Here is a 23,245-nt window from a genome sequence, read left to right as displayed (position 1 = left end):
ACGGCAGATTCGGCGTGCCTGAATAATGACCTCCTCTGTGTACACGCCGGGGCATCAGAGGACACACTGACGCGCGACACACAGTCGGTGTACATGCGGAGGACAGGGTTGCCAGGTCTGCTTATTATAAGCGACTTTGGGCTTGTTATTCGGTAAAGTTGCTTGTAAATATTGGTAGTTGCGGTTTGCGTTTCTTTTTTTTTTTTGGGGGGGGGGGGTCTCGTTTCTAAAGTGTAGTTGCTTATCTGGGCTTGTTTCCACGTTTTTTGATTATTGTCTAAACCAGTGGTTCTCAAACATTTTCACCCGCCAAATGAATGTGTATTTGTCCACGTACCCCCATCTGAAATCCTAATTTATGTCATTTTGTACCAGATTTGTGTTGTTAAAATGGTTCATATTTTGCGCTTTTTTCCCCCCTCAAGATCTTTTTTGAAAATAGCTGATCTACAAGCTCACAACGTGTCGCATCGCGACGCGCTGTGAGCTTGTAGGTCGGCTATTTTCAAATAGCTGGCCGATAGTTGCAAATTTTGGGCGCGTTTTCATAGACCTTGATGCTCGTTTCTCTCGAAAGATCTGGCAAGCCCTGACGGAGGACTGCATTCTGACTTCTCGCAGCGAAGATGAGTCAGATAACAGGCACATTTTTTGGGGGGGAGGGGCGGGGGGGGGGCAGACAGAATTGGATTGCTTGTTGGCCCTGTGACTGATGAGTTAATTAACGTTGGGAGGTTATGGAGACGGGAGGCAGACACTCTGCTCTATTTGTTTGTCCTGTATTGACTACTATCTCTCCTCTCAATTCTCCGTCCTGAGTAATCATCGCTGTCCTTCTCTTTGCAGTGAGACGACAGTGCTACGGCCTGTAGCTGAATGGGTAGAGAGTGGGGGACAATTAACCGACATTGTATCTAAACAACATATTTAGCAGTGGTGGAAAAAGTACTCAAATGTTTTACTTAAGTAAAAGTATCAATACTGCAATGAAGAAGTACTCTGTCACAAGTAAAAGTCCCGAATTTAAAATTTACTTGAGTAAAAGTTATTATTATTATAATATATATAATTACATTATAATGGTAAAATCTTGTACTTTTACTCCACTACAATTATTTGAAAACTTTAGTTACTAGTTACTTTGCAGATATAAATATCTTTTCATACTTGTTTAGATTAGAGCTTCATGCATGTCCTTTTGTAAATTATTTTTTATTAGGTAAATATTCATATAGAAAGGTCTAACCAGGGACTGGGGTTGCAAATTAGCGTCGGCTATAAACCCCATTTACAATGCAATGGTTTCATGCCTCAGTGTTTTCTCGGGGCACAACGCATGCAGTAACATTTTCATAGACCTGACTGCTTATTTCTCTCGCAAGATTTGGCAACCCATTTCACTGCAGTGTACAGAGTGTGCGCTACAGATCGGGCAGTTTTAAAATGCTGGGCCAACAGATCTGATCTACAAGCAGATGGCTCGTGAGGCAGCGACTGTTTTATGTTTGTAGATCAGATATTTAGCGCAGGAGTAGAGCAAGAATGAGCACATTTGTGGAACATAGCAATGTGTTCACTTGTTGCACTGACAGGGAGGAGATGAGACACGTTTGTCAGCGACGTGGACAGCTGATAGAATGAGAGCTTTACGCTCGGAAAATAATGTGAATATTATTATTATGAATGAATAATAATATTGGTTTGTCAAGAGATATCCATGTGTTTTGGACAATGGAGATTGTCACGTAATAAGACAGTGGCTTCAGCGTTCATATAGGCTCCATGTTTCACTGAAGAGTTTAATGTGACGCTACAGATTGCGCTGTTTTCTACGCTTTTTTTAATAAAGATTTTACATACAAAATCTGCAGTTACCATTACATTTTATAATACTATTTTATATATATATATATATATACTACATTACTATTTTATAATGTTTGTGTCTGCCTACAACAACAACATTATGTGGGTTCACTGACTGAGCAGAGTGCAATTGAGATGTTAATGGCTATTTAGAAGACAATGGAACCCCCCACGGCTTTGGGGAGAAGCTGTGAGCTGGTCTGGAGCACAGAGGTGAGACAGTAGCCAATAGGATAGCCTTATTTGGGGATCAAAATGATCGTATTTCAGGCTGTGTAGGTATAAATGAAACCTCAGTCATGCTAGTGTTAAGTAGCCTAGAGTACTAGAGTACAGTACATGTACTTAGTTACTTTCCACCACTGATATTTAGAACCAGTAACCGACTTCATCTTGCTCATGTGAGGTCAATAGAACAATCGAGAAGACGAGAACCAGTTTTTAAAATATATTTCTTATATCAACGAATAGACACGAAAAAACTCTGATAGAGACTAAATCAACTAAACAGTCTGATTAACCCTGTATTAAACTTCTTTGGAGGCAAAACAAAAGCAATGAAAATAGCTGATCTACAAGCTCCCAACACGACGCAGCATTTCACCACTTGACACATTAACCAATGACAGTCCGGGGGTGTGGCCCTATATAAACCCTCACTTAGTGCACTGAATTAATTTAGTCCACAGCTCCAGCAGCCATGTGTTCTTGACCAACGTAACCATTTGTTCTGTATTGACTTGAATGAATCGTGACTTTTCATGTTCGACTTATTCAGTATAATATAATCGTTCATATGTTCTTTTGTTTAAATGCCAGTTATTAATTGTTCCATTTGTTTGCTTTGTCAGAAACCATGGTGAATGGGAAATAAACCAGTCAGCCTTCGAAATCTACACTTGGTTTCACAAACCTTTTATCGGAGAGACTTGGGTGGTCAGCTTTATATCCAGAACTAACACAACAGATCATATTTAACCCATTAAGACCGGGAATTTCTTTGGGCTATTCAAAAATAGTAGATCTGCAAGCTCATAGCGCGGCACCGAGTGCCGCGCTACGAGCTTGTATATCTGCTATTTCTGAACATTTTTTAAAACGTGTGCAAATCTTTGAATATATATATATTTTTAAACATTAACTCAAATCTTTGCTTCTGGGGGGATTCTGCAAATGTCTTCTAAATCCTAGTTTAAAAAATATATATTACATGTTGCTATAATCAGTGATTTTCAAACTTTTTCATGTCAAGGACCCCCAAAATTACATGAATTTTGGCCGCGGACCCCCATCTCAAAATATTTTGTTCCAGGGACCCCCCAGAAGTTGTAACAGAATTAAAAATGTTCTCTACGGAAAAACAGATAGTCAAAGACTTGGACACATTTTCACGATTTTTCAAATAAATAGCAGACATACAAGCTCATAGCGCGGCACTCGGTGCCGCGCTATGAGCTTGTATATCTGTTATTTTTGAATAGCTCAAAGACATCTAAAATGACACAGATGCGCCCCCCCCCTCCCCCCGGATTGAATGGGTTAATAATTATAATTAGGTTAGGATCTAGTGTACACGGATGGACCACATTATGAAACCCTGGACGGCTTTTAATTTGAGACGACAGATACAGATGGTGTACATTATGCCTGTGGAGGTTTGGCCGTGCCAGTCTAATAGATCATCCTAGGCTGACTGGAACCAATAGGGAATAAGATCTGTGCTGGACCGAGGCTGTGTCAAATGATAAGATGATTATCATCATTACCAGTGGTTCCCCCAACCCTCCTTCCTCAGAGCCTCGCCTTCTTGCATCTGACACAAGCTGAGCCCAAAACACACACACACACACACACACACACACACACACACACACAGATTTGTGTTTTTCAAACATGTTACCTACTTGACAGTGGTGGAAAGTAACTAAGTACATTTACTCAAGTACTGTACTCAAGTAAAATTTGGAGGTATTTGCACTTAACTTGAGTATTTCCAATTTCCAATACGTTTGCCTCTACTCCACTACATCTCAGAGGCAAATATTGTACTTTGACTCCATTGCTATTATTTGACCACTTTGGTTACTAGTTACTTTGCAGATATAAATTATGATATTATAAAACATACATTAACCACTTTAGCCCTGTTTTATTCAAAGGCTATTTGAAAATATCCGATCTACAAGCTCAGAACGCGTCGAGTTGGGAGCTTGTAGATCTGCTATTTTCAGACATTTTAGTACTGCCACTTTTAGTACTTTAAGTATATTTTGATGCCAATACATTTGTACTTTTACATTTTGAACACGGGCCTTTTACTTGTAACAGAGTATTTCTACATTGAAGTATTGATACTTTTACTGTAGTAGTATTATGTGAGGACTTTTTCCACCAAGGGCTGCCCCCCCCCCCCCCCAGGTTGGGAAACACCGGCCTATCCCAATAATAACCCCATAGCCTGGAGGGACGACTGCTCTGCGATTGGCTAGTTCGTTGCCGACCAGTGGTGCAACTTCATCAGTCAGTGACTGTCTCAGAGTCACATTGGCAATAGTGGAAAATATGAAATGACTAGTATGTAATATTTAATTTAGCTTTAAACTTTTCATACTGCTGTTTGTTATACTGGCTCAGGCTGGCTCGGGCTACTTTACATCAAAGACAAGCTCTCAGGACAATGTGTTACAATAGCATGGGGCTTGGAGGGAATGGAATAATGAAAAATAACATTATGAATACATTTTAGTAATATCATATTTGCTATTACATGAGAGTTGGCCCCGCTGTTGCAGTCCAGCCAAACAGGCTGACCCTAACCCTGCTATTTATGAACATTTATTTTTTAAATCTTGAAAGTACAGTAACATTTTTGAATAATGTTGAATCGTTTAACACAAATCTCTTCTGGGGGTGCCTGGCACAGTTCCATCACATTTTGGAACCGTTTCCGGAAGCGGTTTGATATGGTGTTTAATTTTTTCCAATGGTTAAATACTTATTTAGAAAAACCCACAGACCCAATGAACCACTTTTCACTTTTAAAGACGTGTCAAAAAAAAGAAAAGAAAAAAAAAGCTCACAAGCTTGTAGATCGGCCACTTTTGTGTGACACTGGTAGTATGACGAAGTAGGGAATTAATTTATAAAAAAAAGATACATTTCTGCCTGACAGCGACGGAATATACTGAAATGTTCGCATTCCCAAAGTGCTTTTTCTCATGTTTTTCAAGCCCCCCTCCACTCTCTCACCCTTTTATTGTCTTTATAAGTCTGCAGAAAAAAAACTGACATTCAACCACTGCTATAAGGCATACTGACCAAAATGTATATTCCCACAGACTTATATATATATATATAATATATATAATAATAAACCCACACACACCTCGGGGACCATAATATTACAAAAGCGGAATAAAAAAACAACAACGTTTGGACTCTGGCTTTGTCCCTGCTGGTCAATACCGGTCATTAACCCGTTAAAACCGGGAACGCATCTGTGTGACCACTTCAAACCATTATTTTATACTCAGGCTATTCGAAAAAAAATAGCAGATCTACAAGCTCATAGCGCGGCACCGAGTGCCGCGCTATGAGCTTGTACTGTATATCTGCTATTTTCTTTGAAAAAATCGTGAAAATCTTTGCAAATCTTTGAAAATGCATTTTTTAAAGCGAACATTTGTAACTCAAGTCTTTCAAGGCTTCTGGGGGGGAGGGGGTCCCTGGAACAAAATATTGTGAGACGGGGGTCGGCGGCCAAATACATATCGTTTTGGGTGGTCCTTGACATGAAAACGTTTGAGCACCACTGATATTATAAGCAGCGTATAGGTTTTTTCTCAGAAACCTGTTGGGATTTAGAAGACATTTGTAGATGCGTTCCCGGATTGAATGGGTTAATAAGAGGTAATTAACTCTATAGAGTTAATTAACTCCATTAACGAAGCACAGGGACTGTTCTGGAACAAACCAAAACCTTCCTTCCTTCCGTCCGCCAGGGACCCCGGTTTGAAAGGCAGCTTTATTTGAGCGGCCCCGTCTCCCATGCTCTGTTAGCAGGTCATCAGAAACTATAGCCCTGTTCTATAGATGCTGGGAGAAAAGAAAAGAAAGAACATACTGCTATTTCCGCCACGCAGTTAACCCATTAAGGCCTGAGGGCCAGATTCTACATAATGTCTTCTAAATCCTAACAGTTTCCTGAAAAACGTATGTTGCTATACAGTATATCAACGGTGCTCAAACGCTTTTCATGTCGAGGACCTCCAAAATGATATGTATTTGGGAAGCCGACCCCCTCCATCTGAAAATATGTTGTTCCAGGGACCCCCAGAAGCAAAGATTTGAGTTAAAAACATATATTCGACGATTTGCTTTGTCAACTGTAGATTTAGTCGACTAAAATCTTGTGATATTTAGTCTAATTTAGTCTTAAGTACTGTACTTAAAGGAATAGTTCAACCCCAAAATGACTTTTTTTCTATCGATTACACACCTCATGGAGATGGTGGAGATTGTTTTGTTTTTATCCCATTCCTACGCCAATAATTTGATGACCGACTGATAGAAAATAAGTAATTTTTTGGGTGAACTATCCCTTTAAGTCAAATTTTTAGTGACTTTACTTACTATTTCAATATTATTATTAGTGCTGTCAAGCGATTCCAATTTTTAATAGCGATTAATCGCATGATTTTTGCAATTAATCGCATAATAATCACATATTTTGTATTGGCTCAAACTTGAATGATGAACTGAAAAGCAGTGCATTCTATTGTAGAGTATACAGAGCAGGATGCAATCAAAAATGTATTATTTTTTATACATTATACTTCCGAGTACTCCTTCCACACGGAGACAGACGGACACACAGACATTTATTTGTTTTATAATCGTCATAACCATTCCATAATCAACAAAAACGCAATTAGATCGTTCTAACATTCGCGCCGCGTTTCGAGCTTGTGGGTCTGCCACTTTTGATGCTTTTCTGTGACGCTGTACTATGATCAAGTATAGGGCGTTAATTTACGAAAAAAAACATACAAAGTTAGAATAAGGAGATAGAAGGTTAGAACAATATGGGGTCCCAGGTGACACATGTGGAGGAGAGAACAGGATGTCTGAGAGAGAGAGAGAGAGAGAGAGAGAGAGAGAGAGAGAGAGAGAGAGAGAGAGAGAGAGAGAGAGAAACACGATGCAAGCCGTAACCGAGAACAATTAGACTCTGTTCGTCGCTGAGCCATATGGATTTGCATGAATTGAATGACATGCAGCACCCACTGTTCTATCTCTGTTATGGGTACTGGAGGAGCCAGTTAAGCAAACATTAATCAGCAGGACCGGTATTGTCTCACTGCTGCGTGTGTGTGTGTGTGTGTGTGTGTGTGTGTGTGGGGTAGCCGACACCTGACAGATTTGTATCTCTGTTATCATTTTGATCTCCTCTTAACCGGTGTCAATGTATGCTTTTCTTTTACTGCACAAGTGGTTTGTCATTCGACATCAATAGCCTCATAGCAGGCGGCATTGTCTCGCTCTTGCTCGCACACGCACACGCACACGCACACGCACACGCACACGCACACGCACACACTTACATATCGCTGCTGTTGGGTAGAAACCTTGCATCTCCAAAATGTTTACTTATTTTTTTGTAAATGAATGCCCTACTACATCGTCAGTTCGTCACACATAAGTAGCAAAAAAAGAGCAAATTGTGATGCTATTTTTTTGCTATTTTTGGTTCATTTTTATACGTTCCGGTGAAGGTTATTAAGTGTGTCTGTGGGTTTTACAAAAATCTACCCAATGGAAAGCATAAACAAGAGCATTTGTCTAAGTAATGACTCCGTTGGCTCCATTGGAACCACAGGTTCATTTTTCATTTCCTGCAAAGTAGCCAGTGGTGTAAAGTAACTAAGTACATTTGCTCAAGTACTGTACTTAAGTACACTTTTGAATTGAATGAATTGAAAACTTTAGTTACTAGTTACTTTGTAGATTTTGATTATTATTACAAAACATACATTAAACACTTCAGCCCTATGTACTTTTCGGCCATTTGAAAATAGCAGATCTACAAGCTCACAATGCGTCGCGATGCGACGCATTGTGAGCTTGTAGATCTGCTATTTTCAAAAGGCTTTTATACATTTGAAAACTTGAAATGGGACACTCTGCATAATGAGTACTTTTACTTTTGGTACTTCAAGTACATTTTAATGCCAATACTTTTACTCAAGTACATTTTGAATTCCGGACTTTCACTTACGTAACAGAGTATTTCTACATTGCAGTATTTATACTTTTACTCAAGTAAAACATTTTAGTACTTTTTTCCACCACTGAAAGTAGCAGCATCTTGGACATACGAGGTTTCCACCAAGGCGGCGGCTGATATCCGATCGCCAAATCAGATAATCTAATGGGCCAGTCAGGTGTCGCTGATTTGCTAACAGATGGCGGCCGCGCCGGGCGCAGCTGTGACGAACGCGCCATCAAAAGGTGGATTGTTCTCCGGCAGGTGACCGGTCTGAACCGACGAGGAGTTGCAACCTCAAAAAGTGGTTGCCAGATTTCGCGAGGGAAACGAGCCCAAAAGACGCGACTAATAGGCAGTGGTGGAAAGTAACTAAGTACATTTACTTAAGTACTGTACTTAAGTACTGTACCTAAGTACAATTCTTAGGTATTTGTATTTTACTTGAGTATTTCCAATTTCCAATACTTTTATTCCTACTCCACTACATCTCAGAGGCAAATATTGTACTTTTACTCCACCACAATTATTTGAGAACTTTAGTTACTAGTTACTTTTCAGATATAAATTATGATATTATGAAACATACATTAATCACTTTAGCCCTATTTTATACATAGGCTATTTGAAAATAGCAGATCTACAAGCTCACAACGCGTCGCAAAGCGACGCGTTGTGAGCTTGTAGATCTGCTATTTTCAAATATTTAGTACTTTTACTTTTGGTACTTTAAGTATATTTTGATGCCAATACTTTTGCACTTTTACTGAAGTAAATTTTGAATTCCGGACTTTTACTTGTAAAAGAGTATTTTTATATTGCAGTATTGGTACTTTTACTTAAGTAAAGAATTTTAGTACTTTTTCCACCACTGCTAGCCTAATAGGCCACATTTGACCCTGGCACAAAATATTTTCAGGTAGGGGAGTCCTTGACACAAAAAAAATCGAGAACTAATAAGCAACTACACTTATAATATTACTGCTACACTAGAAACAAGCCCCCGCCCCCAAAAAAAACCCTCTACAGGCGACTTTACAGAGACAAAAACAAGCTCTAAAGTCGCTTTTAATAAGCAGACATGGCAACGCTGGTTCCAAACATCCTCAAAGACGTCAAATTGAAGCATTATCGGCATTATCAAAGCATTAACTAATTGTTGCTGTTAAAAGTTTTGATCCTCACTCTATCGCACCGAGACATTTCTCGGGCATAAACATTTCTTTCATTGTTGCGGAGGTTAAAAAAAAAGAGACGCTCTCTTTGTAGGAGAGCGGAGGAAATTCAATTTGCGAAGACTGTTTGTCCTGGATTAACCCATTGAGACCTGAAGCCGATTCTACATGTCTCCTAAATCTCAACAGTTTTCTGAAAAACGTATGTTTCTATATCAGTGGTGCTCAATCTTTTTCATGTCAAGGACCCCCAAAATTATATGTATTTGGCCGCGGACCCCCATCAAAATATCTTGTTCCAGGGACCCCCCAGAAGCAAAGATTTGAGTTAAAAATGTTCGCTTTAAAAATATACATATTCAAAGATTTGCACACATTTTCAAAAATTTTCAAAAATAGCAGATATGCAAGCTCATAGCGCGGCACTCGGTGCCGCGCTATGAGCTTGTATATCTGCTATTTTTGAATAGCCCAAAGTATAAAATAATGCTTTTTAGCTCAAATCTAAAAATGACACAGTTCCAGGTCTTAATGGATTAAAATAGAAATCTTGGACAGCGAGTGCTCCCCTCGCTCCAAAGACGTGCTTTTTTGTCTACGCAGGTATGGCCTACGGCACAAACTGAGTTGCATGCATTTTATTCCACACGTACAGACTGTGGACGTAAAGTGGTGTAAAGTACATTTACTCGAGTACTGTACTTGAGTACCATTTTTATGTACTTTTACTTTACTGGAGTATTTCAAATTTTCAGTACTTTTACTCCACTACATCTCAGAGGCAAATATTGTACTTTTACTCCACTAAAGTTATTACATTATGAAACATACATTAACCACTTCAGCCCTATTTTATACCTAGACTATTTGAAAATAGCAGATCTACAAGCTCACAGCGCGTCGCACCGCGACACGCTGTGAGCTTGTAGATCGGCTATTTTCAAACATTTTAGTTATTTTACTCTTGGTACTTTTAATATATTTTGATGCCAATACTTTTGCACCTTTACTCAGGTAACATCTTGAACACATGCCTTTTACTTGTAACAGAGTATTTGTATATGGTGGGTATTGCTACTTTTACTCAAGTAAAAAAAATATGAGTACTTCTTCCGACACTGGCGGCCATCTCCCGAGACCCCAAACGACGGCCCTGGCTTAACGACGAGCGAGGAGACAAAAGCGCAGACGCAAATCCTTCCAGACAACCTTGCGGATATTCGTAGTAATACTTGAGGCGCTGTTTCGAGACAACGTGAGCTATATGACCTTTTCCCGCTGGTTTGCTCCGTGTAAAATGGCAGGATCAGTTGTTTTCCCCTGCATAGCAAATCATCCGCCCTCGACCTCGCTCAAAGCCACGGTGAAAGTCATGGTAGAATTAGGCCGGGGGCGGGCATAATAATCAATCCATGCCATTTCTTTGTGTCGGCCCCGTCTATGTCAACACTACACAAATCCAATGACTTCCTTTGTTATTCCTTTTTGTTTTTGTACTTTCAACCCTGACTTGAGTCGTTTAGTATGCAGGGCAGAGCCATCCTTGTTGGGTTTTTAATTCAAGGGTACTTTTTGGCAAAGATGTTTGGTTGTCTTTCAAGGTGCAAGCATGGACGAATGCTAAAAAAAACTATTGCTTACAGCTCGTCGACTTCCAAAGAGAGCATCCTATCGGTGGTGGGAAAAGTACTCACATGTTTTACTTGCGTAAAAGTATCAATGGTGCAATGTAGAAGTACTCTGTTTCAAGTGAAAGTCCGGAATTCAAAATTGACTTGAGTAAAAGTACACAAGTATTGGTATCAAAATGTACTGAAAGTAGAGAGCAGAAATAACTGCCGAAAATTTCCATTTCAAGTTTTCAAATGTATACAAATCATTTGAAAACAGCAGATCTACAAGCTCACAATGCGCGACGCATTGTGAGCTTGTAGATCTGCTATTTTCAAATGGCCGACATATTTATAGGGCTGAAGTGGTTAATGTATGTTTCGTAATAATAATCAAAATCTACAAAGTAACTAAAGTTGTCAAATAAGTGTAGTGGAGTAAAAGTACAATATTTTCCTCTGAGATGTAGTGGGAGTTGGAAGTAAAAGTATTGGAAAATTGGAAACACTCAATTAAAGTACAAATACCTCAAAATGGTACTTAAGCACAGTACTTGAGTACATGTACTTAGTTACTTTCCACCACTGCATCCTATGGTGCAGCCGTGGCTAACGCCATTAGTTTGAGGAGCTCTCAAGAGTCGGCAGTGAGCGGTAGAATTCCTCACTGTCGGGGGGAAACCTTGTACGTCCAAATCCGTTCATTTTTTATTCATAAAAAAACAAAACTTGAATAGGGAAAATAGCAGATCTACAAGCTCACAACGCGTCGCGATGCGACACGTTGTGAGCTTGTAGATCGGCTATTTTCACTACTTTTGTGTGATACTCTCGTATGACGAAGTAGGGCATTCATTTGCAAAAGAAAAAACACTACCAGTTGAAATCTGGAGATATACACAAGTTTTCTGCCCGACAACAGCATCAACATAATGAATCTACTGCTCATTATCCCATCCACAACCATCCATCTCTCTCTCTCTCTCTCTCTCTCTCTCTCTCTCTTACTGTACTTCTGTGTACATATTAGCTTTTAACCCATTAAGACCTGGAACTGTGTCATTTTTAGATTTGAGCTAAAAAGCTTTATTTTACACTTTGGCTATTCAAAAATAGCAGATATACAAGCTTGCTACGAGCTTGTAGATCTGCTATTTTTGAAAAATCGTGAAAATGTGTGCAAATCTTTGAATATATATATTTTTAAAGCGAATATTTTTAATTCAAATCTTTGCTTCTGGGGGTCCCTGGAACAAAACATTTTGATGGGGCCAAATACATATAATTTTGGGGGTCCTTGACATGAAAAAGTTTGAGAACCACTGATATAGAAACATACGTTTTTCAGAAAACTGTTGGGATTTAGGAGACATGTAGAATCGGCTTCAGGTCTTAAAGGGTTAACTTGTAAACGCTTTTCGAATATGGCAAGCACATCTCAATAGTTGATTTTCCAATGCCCACACACACACACACACACACACACACACACACACACAGGCTGAGTCATTTCAGTCTGAAAAGTGGAGAGAAAAAAAAGAAGGGAAAACAGAAACAGTTCTTCCCGGAATAAAGTGTTTGTTTTGTTCACAAAGACAGGATGCTCGCTCACCTCGCTGCACCCCGTGACCTCGTGCGAACAATCAGCGAGCTGACATTCAGCGCACAATAAACAGCACATTTCACAAAGTGTAAATAAGGTAGGAAATCTTCCCTAAAAAAATAATGTGGTTAAATTTCACCGTTGCCTGTCACCACTTTCATGCCAAATTTCAGCAAAATATTGTGACACGGCACATACTAAAGCATGTAAGTGTATTGATCGTTTGCATGCAAACTTTTAACCCATTGAGACCTGGAACTGTGTCATTTTTAGATTTGAGCTAAAAAAGCATTATTTTACACTTTGGCTATTCAAAAATAGCAGATCTACAAGCTCATAGCGCGGCACCGAGTGCCGCGCTACGAGCTTGTAGATCTGCTATTTTTGAAAAATCGTGAAAATGTGTGCAAATCTTTGAAATATATATATTTTTAAAGCAAACATTTTTAACTCAAATCTTTGTTTCTGGGGGTCCCTGGAACAAAATATTTTGATGGGGGTCCGCGGCCAAATACATATCATTTTGGGGGTCCTTGACATGAAAAAGATTGAGCACCACTGATATAGAAACATAAGTTTTTCAGAATACTGTTGAGATTTAGGAGACATGTAGAATCGGCTTCAGGTCTCAATGGGTTAAACTGCTATTTAGTCCATTGTTTTTTTGTTCTCTTTTCTTTTGTTGTTGATCATGCTTTTTCTAGATGTGACTGTGTTTGTACGGGCACCTATGGACCACTGGTCCATTATAGATGCCATGTCTGTTATTTAGTCATACTTATATTTAGTCAGGCAGGTATTAGGTTTGATGTTTACCTGTTCTCACCCATACTCTCGATCACTGACATGTTTACTTGGAAATCTATTCACTTGACAGTTTACCCTGTTATTGGTTTACAAGAGTTCAAGCCGCTTAATCCGATCCTGCACTTTGATAGTCGCTCCGGATAAAGAGCGCCTGCTTAGATGCCTCAATAGTAAATTGAATCAGCAACGGAAGAATCTCTCTAGCTTTGCACATCGGTTTCGCTAAATAATCTACATCAGGGGTCTTCAACCTTTTCAGGCCAGGGACCCCCTAACTGAGAGAGAGATGAAGCAGGGACCCCCTTACTCTATATTGTATAAAATTGTGTTTCAGATTCAACTTTTTTTGTTTACTTGGTCTGCTCTTTTTTCCCTCTCCACCAAACATCTCTTTGCCAAAAAATAGCAGATCTACAAGCTCACAACGCCTCGCAGCGCGAGGCGTTGTGAGCTTGTAGATCTGCTATTTTTTGGCTAAAGTTCTCCTCAGAAAAGGGATGTTAGGGTTCAAGTGCTTAATGTTAGGTAAAAGAAATGAAAAAAATAGATTTTTTTTTGAAAAAAAAATAGAGAAAAATAGAAAAAAATAGAAAGAAATAGAAAAGAAATAGAAAAAGAAATTAAAAAATAAATAAAAATGAGGTAAAAAAAACTCTTTCACACAAAGATTTGGCGGACCCCCTGTAGTAACTCTGAGGACCCCCTACGGGTCCCGGACCCCCTGTTGAAGACCCCTGATCTACAATCAAATCCAACAATCGACGTGTGCAATATCAAAACAAAAGGAACAAACTACGACGCTCCGACCGTGTTTTTGTTGCTGTTGCAGGAGCTATATATAAGATATCTGCTGCTATAGCTTTCAGAATAAAAGATATGGTTTTCGGGGTCGTACTTTGTAAACTACATATTAGATCAACATAACTCTGTCTGTTTGGAGATGACTGGCCAGTGTTCAATATGATAGACCAAGTGTTCCCAAACTTTTCAGGCCGCGACCCCCCGAAATAATCATATTTGAACTGCGGACCCCCCACCCTGACAAGCATTTGGCATTGTAGGCATTACGTTTAGTTCGACTCGGTTCCACAGATAAATATTGTGAACGTAGCCAAACTACGAGCCCCCAATGCCTCACACTGCTCTTAGAGTGGCTATTTTCACAATGTTTGCCTCTTTCTTATGTTGACAATTTGGGAGATTTGGTATTAAAAAGGTCTGTCATTAAATTGAAACTTTAGAAATGTGCAGTATATGCACTTATTCTGTGTGTTGGTTTGTTTACTGTTGAGTGAGAAAACAATGTTGCACATTATGCTAATCATCTGGGGACCCCCCAAAAATAATTCGGGGACCCCCCTGGGTCTTTATTACTCCGTCGTACGTTGGTGACCAGCGTCAAACATATCAGATCTCAGTCCAAACTCACAAGACGTGTTGTGAGCTTGTAGACCGGCTATTTTTGGCATGGGACCCCGCCGCTCTACTAAGTATAAATAAGGCCTAACACAATTGAACTGTTTTTAATTTAAATTTAACCGAAGTGCAAAGTTTAGCAGCTTTTTAACCCATTAAAACCAGGAAAGTATCCGTGTCATTTTAGATTTTGGAATTGGCTACTTAACTCACTGAGTGCCAAGATTGCCAGAATTATTTCAGAATTGATTCTGAAAAGTGCCAGAGTTTTTTTCACAGAAAACAAAAAGTGCTTAGGAAGCGAGATACAGCCTTTTTCAGTTCTAAGTTAAACAAGGAGTGGATGGAGCTGCACATCTTCAGATGATGATATCTTGGGTTCTGAACATGTTTTTAAAAAAAAAAAAAAAATGTTTACTTTTTTTTTTTAAACTATTTTTTCAAAAACACGTCAAACACGTTAATGGCACCCAGCGCCATAGCGGTAAAAACACGTGAAACACGTTAATGGCACTCAATGAGTTAAAAAATAGCTGATCTACAAGCTCACAAGCGCGTCACTTTGTCCTGCGCCGCAAGCTTGTACACCTGCTATTTTTCTAAATTATTATGTTTGAATTTTTTAGAGAAGTTAGATCTTTTTTTTTCAATTTGGGGGTCCTTGACACAAAAGGTTTGAGAACTTCTGATTTAGAGGGCATTTGTAGAATCCGCTCCAGGTCTTAATGGGTCAAGAAAAGTAATAGAGATATATTCTTCCAACAGGTTTCACAAAACATTTACTATTATTTAACCCATTCAATCCGGGAACGCATCCGTGTCATTTTAGATTTCTTTGGGCTATTCAAAAATAGCAGATCCACAAGCTCATAGCGCGGCACCGAGTGCCGCGCTATGAGCTTGTGGATCTGCTATTTTTGAAACATCGTGAAAATGTGTGCAAATCTTTGAAAATATACATTTTTAACTCAAATCTTTGCTTCCGGGGATACAAATGTCTTCCAAATCCTAACAGGTTTTTTTTTTTTTAAATGCTGTTTGTATGTAAGCTTCTATATATCAGTGGTTCTCAAGGACCCCCAAAATGATATGTATTTGGCCGCGGACCCGCATCTCAAAGTGTTGTGTTCCAGGGACCCCCAGAAGCAAAGATTAAAAAAATATATATATATTCAAAGATTTGACACATTTGCACGATTTCCCCCCCCCCCTCAAAAATAGCAGATCTACAAGCTCGAGCTCGTATATCTGCTATTTTTGAATAGCCCAAAGAAATCCAAAAATGACACACAGAGATGCGTTCCCGGTCTCAACGGGTTAATCCGTACTTCCAACACATTCTGTGACGTCCATAAAAGCAATGGCGGGCTGTGTTTTCCGGCTTCTAGCGCAGGCTGAGGAAATTCAATCAGACCCTATTAATCTAATTTCTGCGAGGTCTCAAGGTTGACAGAGAAGGTTACTATTTCGGCGTCACGCAAACTAAGCTTTTCATTCCGCAACATGGACTTGGGTTTAATTAAGTTAAAATCTGCAGAATGCAGCTATGAGGCGAGCAATTTCCAGTTATGGGAACTCACTCGACCCCTTGTGTGGGCATGTTTCCAATGCGCGGAGCAGGGTTTCACTCTCTCTCCCTCTGTTTCACAACATGCGGCTTCATGTGGTGTGTGGATACTAGTGGTTCTCAAACCTTTTCATGCCAAGGACCCCCCAAAATGATATGTATGTATTTGGCTGCGGACGCCCCCTCCCATCTCAAAAAAATATTTTGTGACAGGGATTTTTCAAAAATAGCAGATCTACAAGCTCATAGCGCGGCACCGGGTGCCGCGCTATGAGCTTGTAGATCTGCTATTTTTGAATAGCCAAAGTTTTGGTGGGGACCCCCTGGTACCACCCCACCAAGGCCCCCCGGGGGGCCTTGGTGGGGAGAACCAATGTGCGTACACTACACCGGTACACACCTGGGAGTCGGGACCCAGGTGATTAGGTGATTAGTGCAACATTGTTTTCTCCCTCAACAGTAGCTAAACAAGCCAACATACAGGGCATCTGCACATTTCTTAAGTGACAATTTAAGGACTTTTAAGACCTTTGTAATACCAAATTGGCCAAATTGTCAAATATTATGGCAAACGTTGCGAAAATAGCCGATCTACAAGCTCACAACGCTTCACAGCGCGAGGCGTTGTGAGCTTGTAGTTCGGCTATTTTCACAACGTTTATCTGTGGAACCGAGTCAAACTAAATGTAATGCCTACAATTCCAAGTGCTTGTCAGGGTGGGGGGGGTCCCCAGTTCAAATATGATTATTTGGGGGGGGTCCCCAGTTCAAATATGATTATTTTTGGGGGGTCCCCGTTCAAATTTGATTATTCTGGGGGCTCCCCAGTTTAAATATGATTATTTTGGGGGGTCCCCGGTTCAAATATGATTATTTTGGGGGGGTCCCCAGTTCAAATATGATTATTTTGGGGGCTCCCCAGTTTAAATATGATTATTTTGGGGGCTTCCCGGTTCAAATATGATTATTTTGGGTGGTCACGGCCTGAAAAGTTTGGGAACCCTTGCACTACCACTGTAGTGAGTGGGTAACTCCGTCTTTAGAAGTGGCACAATTACGGAAATGCTGAAAGGACTATCAACTCTATACCTGTGCATTAGCATGTTGAAATAGATTTTTTTTTTCTTTCTCCATTCCTATAAAAGTAATGTTTATAGGCCTATGACCAACACATTTGATATACATATCCTATGGTGTAAGAGACTCCCTCCTCAAAGGGGTTCCAATGGACCTTTACAGGCATGCAACTCAGAGAGCGTACGCACAGGGTTCCATTTGTACACTCTCAGAGTTATGGGGGGGGGGGGGCTCCGTGAAATTGAGAGCCACTCTCTTACAGGAGCAACAGGTTTGGCTGAAGACCGGAAAAAACAGAGCATAGCCTACAATACAGCGATTAAATTAAAAGTTGTGGGGTCAGTGGAAAACATCCCATGACCAAGATTTCCTCCGATTCTAATCTGATGACCGGCGCGGAGGTCAACTCTTCCCAAAACTCAAACCGTTGCCACGGCATAATCCAACGCCATTAACCCATTAAGACCGAGAACGCAATCTGTGTGTCGTTTTAAGATTTCTTTGGGCTATTCAAAAAATAGCAGATCTACAAGCTCGTAGCGCGGCACCGAGTGCCGCGCTACGAGCTTGTAGATCTGCTATTTTTTGAAAAATCTCGAACATTTTGTGCAAATCTTTGAATATATCTATTTTGAAAGCGAACATATGTAACTCAAATCTTTGCTTCCGGGGGGGGGGGGGGGGGGGGTCCCTGGAACAACATATGTTTTACAAAGCTTTAAAAAACACATTATATTCAAAGATATGCACACATTTTCACGATTTTCAAACTCATACAGCTTGTAGATCTGCTATTCTCGAATAGCCAAAGAAATCTAAAAAAAATTACACGGATGCCTTCCCGGTCTTAATGGGCTAAACAACAACAACAAAAACAAACAAAGAAACCATCAACAAAAAAAAAAAAACAACACCACCACAGCGGGCCATAACATAAGAACAGCAGAGAGAGAGATCACTGACACTCATCCACTTACCCACGGTGCAGTTGGTGGTGAAGCGAGGCTCGATGGTAGCGGCCGTAGAGGACGTGGAGGTGGCAGTGGTGGTGGCAGTGGTGGTAGCGTCCTGGTGGTGCTGCTGCTGCTGCTGGTCGTAGGCGGTGGAGATCCGGAACGGCGAGGAGCCTCCTCCCAGCGTGAGGTGGACCACCGCCCAGCTGCCGAGGAGAGAGAGCAGGAGGAGGGTGAGTGCCAGGAGCAGGCGCCGGGGCTGACAGGGGCCCTTGGAGCTGCTGTACGGGTACGGGGTGAGAGCCGGCGGGGGGGGCGCCGCCGGCGGAGAGGGCGAGGGGGGAGCCCCTTCCCCCTCCTCCCCCTCCTCGCCGCCGCCGCCGCCGGCGGCCCGGGGTTCCGCCGCAACCTCGGGTGGGACCCCCTCCTCCTCGTCCCCCCCGTCGCCCTCCCCCTCCTCCGTTTTGGGAGGTTCCCCCTCTTCCTTCCCTGTCTGATGGTGCATTCTGGTCCTGTCCTTTTTTTTTGGTTTGTTTGTTTGTTTGTTTGTTTGTTTTGGTCTTGCCGGCCCCCCCCCCCCCCCCCACCCTCCCTGGGTCTTTTGTGTAGGTTTTCTTGTTCTTTTAGATAGCATACACAAGGCGGTCTCTGGAGCCAGCAGCTGGTGTTTAGGACCACCTAAGCCACCTAAAGCCCTGTGTTTAAAGCGCGCAGGTGCGTGTGCGTGTGTGTGTGTGTGTGTGTGTGTCTATCCACGCCTCACACTATAAGGTCTAATAGCTCTCGTTGTGGGTGAGACCTCCTGAGCAGTCCTGCGGCGAATGCCCTGCCTCTGTTGACGACTGGCTGGCTTTGTGTACTTCAACCATGTCCCTAATTTTATTAAGCAAATTGTGCTGATTTCTCTGCGGCTCCAGGCTATGCTCACCAATGAGCCCTCTCTCTCTCTCTCTCTCTCTCTCTCTCTCTCTCTCTCTCTCTATCTCTCTCATCCCTCCCCTCCTGTCTGTATAGCCCACCCCCTTTCCTCCATTCACACATCACACACTGTAAAAACTCTCGCTGTTAATTTAACTCTGAGAGTTATGAGGGGGTGAATTAAGACTGAGGATTTGACTGTGTGCTGTTGTATAGGCCCCGTGAGTTGCTTCTGCCTCAGTGGGAATGGCATTTTAGGAACACCATTCACATTACTTTGTTTGTGCGCACACACACCCACACCCACACACACACACACACACACACACACACACACACACACACACACACACACACACACCCACACACAATCAGCTTTCGTTGATTGAATGCTTATGATAAGCGTTTGTCTCAGTTCATATTGCAGCTTTATATGCCATCATCAACAACAACAACACACCAAAATACAACAACATTTAGACAAGTTCCAAATAGATTTTGGACCCTTCTGTTGTGTCTCTCAAAGGCCAGATTGTCATTAACATAAAATAGGGCTTGTTTATCCATTCCACCGAATAGACCTCTGTAAATGAAAAAGAGAAAACACGTTCCCGCAATTTCCAAGCCAAAATCCGGCGTCGTATTAATTTACATAAATGCGAAGGCAATCTGCTCAAACGCTCAAACTCTCTCTCCTGGTTTTAATTGTCTCACTCCATTGCCAGCGCCTCGGAACAGCGCACATACAGCCTAGTTTTATCGCGCGTTTGTGAAAATGCATTGTGATTGAGTGAAAATAAAAGAAGCGATAAAGCCAAAAAGAAAACATTCCATATCATGTGTAACTGCACCGCATGCTTAGTCAGTAAGGGCGACATCGTTTTAAACCAGTTATCTTTCAAACCTGCGGCTGTCGGAATCCCGATGAGGACAAGGACACAGAAACTGAAGAAAAATTAAATGCAAGAAACAAACAGTGGTGGAAAAAGTATCAATACTGCAATATAGAAATGCTCTGTTACGAGTAAAAGTACGGAATTCAAAATGTACCTGAGTAAAAGCACAAAAGTATTGGCATCAAAATGTACTTAAAGTACCGAAAGTGCTTACCGAACTGCTCAAAATGACTTGCACAATGTACATAGACAAGTGAAATAGGCAGGCTTATCTAGACTTTTCTTATGTTTATTTCTTATTTTTTCTTATTTTTTCTTATTCATCGAGTACTATATTTTTATTATCATCTTGTCATAATGAATTGGTGTGTTCGCACACCAATTCGCACACCATTAAAACCGGGAACGCATCTGTGTAACCACTTCAACCATTATCTTATACTTTGGCTATTCAAAAATAGCAGATCTACAAGCTCATAGCGCGGCACCGAGTGCCGCGCTATGAGCTTGTAGATCTGCTACTTTTGAAAATCGGGAAAATTAGTGCAAATCTTTGAATATATATATTTATATATATTTTTAAAGAGAACATTTTTAATTTAAATCTTTGCTTCTGGGTCCCTGGAACATCATATTTTTAGATGGGGGTCCGTGGCCAAATACATATCATTTTGGGGGTCCTTGACATGGAAAAGTTTGAGAACCACTTATAATATAGCAACATAAGTTATTAAAAAAAAAATAGTTTTTTAGAAGACATTTGTAGAATCCCCAGAAGCAAAGATTTGAGTTAAAAAAAAGATCGCTTTAAAATATATATATATATTATATTCAAAGATTTGCACATATTTTCAAAAATCTTCAAAAATAGCCAGAAATCTAAAAATGACACCGATTCTTCCCCGGTCTTAATGGGTTGACTGTCAGAATGTCAGTATATTAGAAGAAATTAAGTACGCTAGACATTTCAGAAATCATATTGAATGAATGAATAAGCAGCAATTTTTTCCCCTGGGTCTTCAGCACGTTCCCAATATTCTAGACATTTCATTGTCTGGAAGAATGGCCGTTAATTGCCATGGATTCCCGTAAACAAGATTGGAAAGCAGCAGCAGCAGCTGTATTATTCAAGATCCGACGGAATATGTCTAATTAAAGCGATCACAGCGCCGACAAGTGCAATGGATTCCCGCAAACGAACAAAACAAACAAAGGGCTCAGCTTTATTCTGTGTTTTATCTTGGTAAGAGTTGTGTGCGAGGAGCATGAGGAAAACATACATTTGCACGTGCCACACACACACACACACGCGCGTGCGCGCACACACAAACAAATAGGCTGCGAGCTCTACTGATTTCCCCAACGTCCTCACTCCGGCTCGGAGGACCATCAGACCTCCCCTCGCAATCTTTCTTGTGGCCTTTTCCTGTTGCTTTTCACTCTCGTACGGTCGTACCCCCCCACCCCCCCCCCTCTCCCCCCTCCACCGACCTCATCCCTTCCTCTGTTTCTCCTCTTTCTTATCTTTCTCCCTCCTTCTCCGTCCATGTCGTCCCATCGTTGCAAGCGACACTCCGTGGTGGAAAGTAACTAAGTGCATTTACTCAAGTACTGTACTTAAGTACAATTTTAAACTCCACTACATCTCAGAGGAAAATATTGTACTTTTAATCCACTACAATTATTTGACAACTTTAGTTACTAGTTACTTTGTAGATTTTGATTATTATTAGGGATGTCCGATTTTATCGGCCTCCCGATATTATCGGCCGATATTAGCATAAAAATTGATATCGGGAAAATATCGGTATCGGTTTTTGAAAAAAAAAAAAAAATTTTTTTTTTTTTTTTTTTTTTTGCTTTATAAATAAGTTACAGGAGTTCTTACTGTATATGGTGTGTGTGATATGAAATTTGAGCTTACCCTAATCACAATAATCCCCGCATATATCGGTATCGGTTGATATCGGTATCGGTAATTAAGAGTTGGACAATATCGGTATATCGGTTATCGGTAAAAAAGCCAATATCGGACAACCCTAATTATTATTATGAAACATACATTAACCACTTCAGCCCTATACATATTTCGGCCATTTGAAAATAGCCGATCTACAAGCTCACAATGTGTCACGATGCGACGCATTGTGAGCTTGTAGATATGCTATTTTCAAATGATTTGTATACATTTGAAAACTTGAAATGGAACATGTAGGGCGTTCATTTACAGTGGTGGAAAAAGTACTCATATTTCTAACTTGAATAAAAGTATCAATACCGCATTGTAGAAATACTCGGTTACAAGTAAAAGTCCGGAATTCAAATAGTACTTGAAAGTACAATAGTATTGGTATCAAAATGTACTTTAAGTACCAAAAATAAAAGTACTAAAATCTTTGAAAATAGCAGATCTACAAGCTCACAACGCTTTGGGAGCTTGTAGATCTGCTATTTTCAAATAGCCTAGGTATAAAATAGGGCTAAAGTAGTTAATGTATGTTTTATATCATTTATATCTGCAAATTAACTATAACTAAAGTTTTCAAATAATTGTAGTGGAGTAAAAGTACAATATTTTCCTCCGAGATGTAAGTGGAGTAGAAGTAAAAGTACTGAAAATTTGAAATACTCCAGTAAAGTAAAAGAGTACCTCAAAATTGTACTTAAATACAGTACTTGAGTAAATGCACTTGCTTTACACCACTGTCCATTCATGAAAAAAACAAATATATAGAGATAAGAGGTTTCTGCCCGTCAGCAAACGCCATATGAAAAGGTGTTGCACAGATGGGAGGAGATATTATAGCATCACCATACACCATCAGACGGGGGGGGACGGGGGGGGGGGGGTTGCGTTGTGGGACCCCGCTCCCTCCCATATCCCATAATAGAAAGGAAATGAAGTCCCAGATAAGGGCTGCCACTGTGTCTCCTTGATAACCTTGAAATGATTTGCCCGGCTGGGCAATAAACACAGCAGTTGTGTTGCAGAGATGGCTCAGCTCAGAGAGCCAATCGAGAGGAGTCCCTTTTCCGTAAAAAAAACGCCACTAAATCGGCATTGGAACAGGCCCGGCGGGGAATGTAATTGG

The 23,245-nt window shown here is 40.6% G+C and overlaps 1 protein-coding gene across 1 annotated transcript in view; it reads right to left on the bottom strand.

Annotated features, from left to right (window-relative positions):
* alk (ALK receptor tyrosine kinase) overlaps nt 1-18,491 on the bottom strand; it is a 197,895-nt gene extending 179,404 nt beyond the window's left edge. The window contains exon 1 of the mRNA XM_084045875.1: nt 18,364-18,491. The gene's annotated coding sequence lies outside the window, so the exon portion shown is untranslated. The remainder of the gene's footprint in view (nt 1-18,363) is intronic.
* Between the last annotated feature and the right edge of the window lie 4,754 nt (nt 18,492-23,245).

This window comes from Gymnoscopelus microlampas (assembly GCF_963454915.1).
Source record: "Gymnoscopelus microlampas genome assembly, chromosome: 20".
Lineage (NCBI taxonomy): Eukaryota > Metazoa > Chordata > Actinopteri > Myctophiformes > Myctophidae > Gymnoscopelus > Gymnoscopelus microlampas.
Note: the sequence above shows the minus strand (reverse complement) of the source record. Positions and strands in the feature narration are given on the sequence as shown.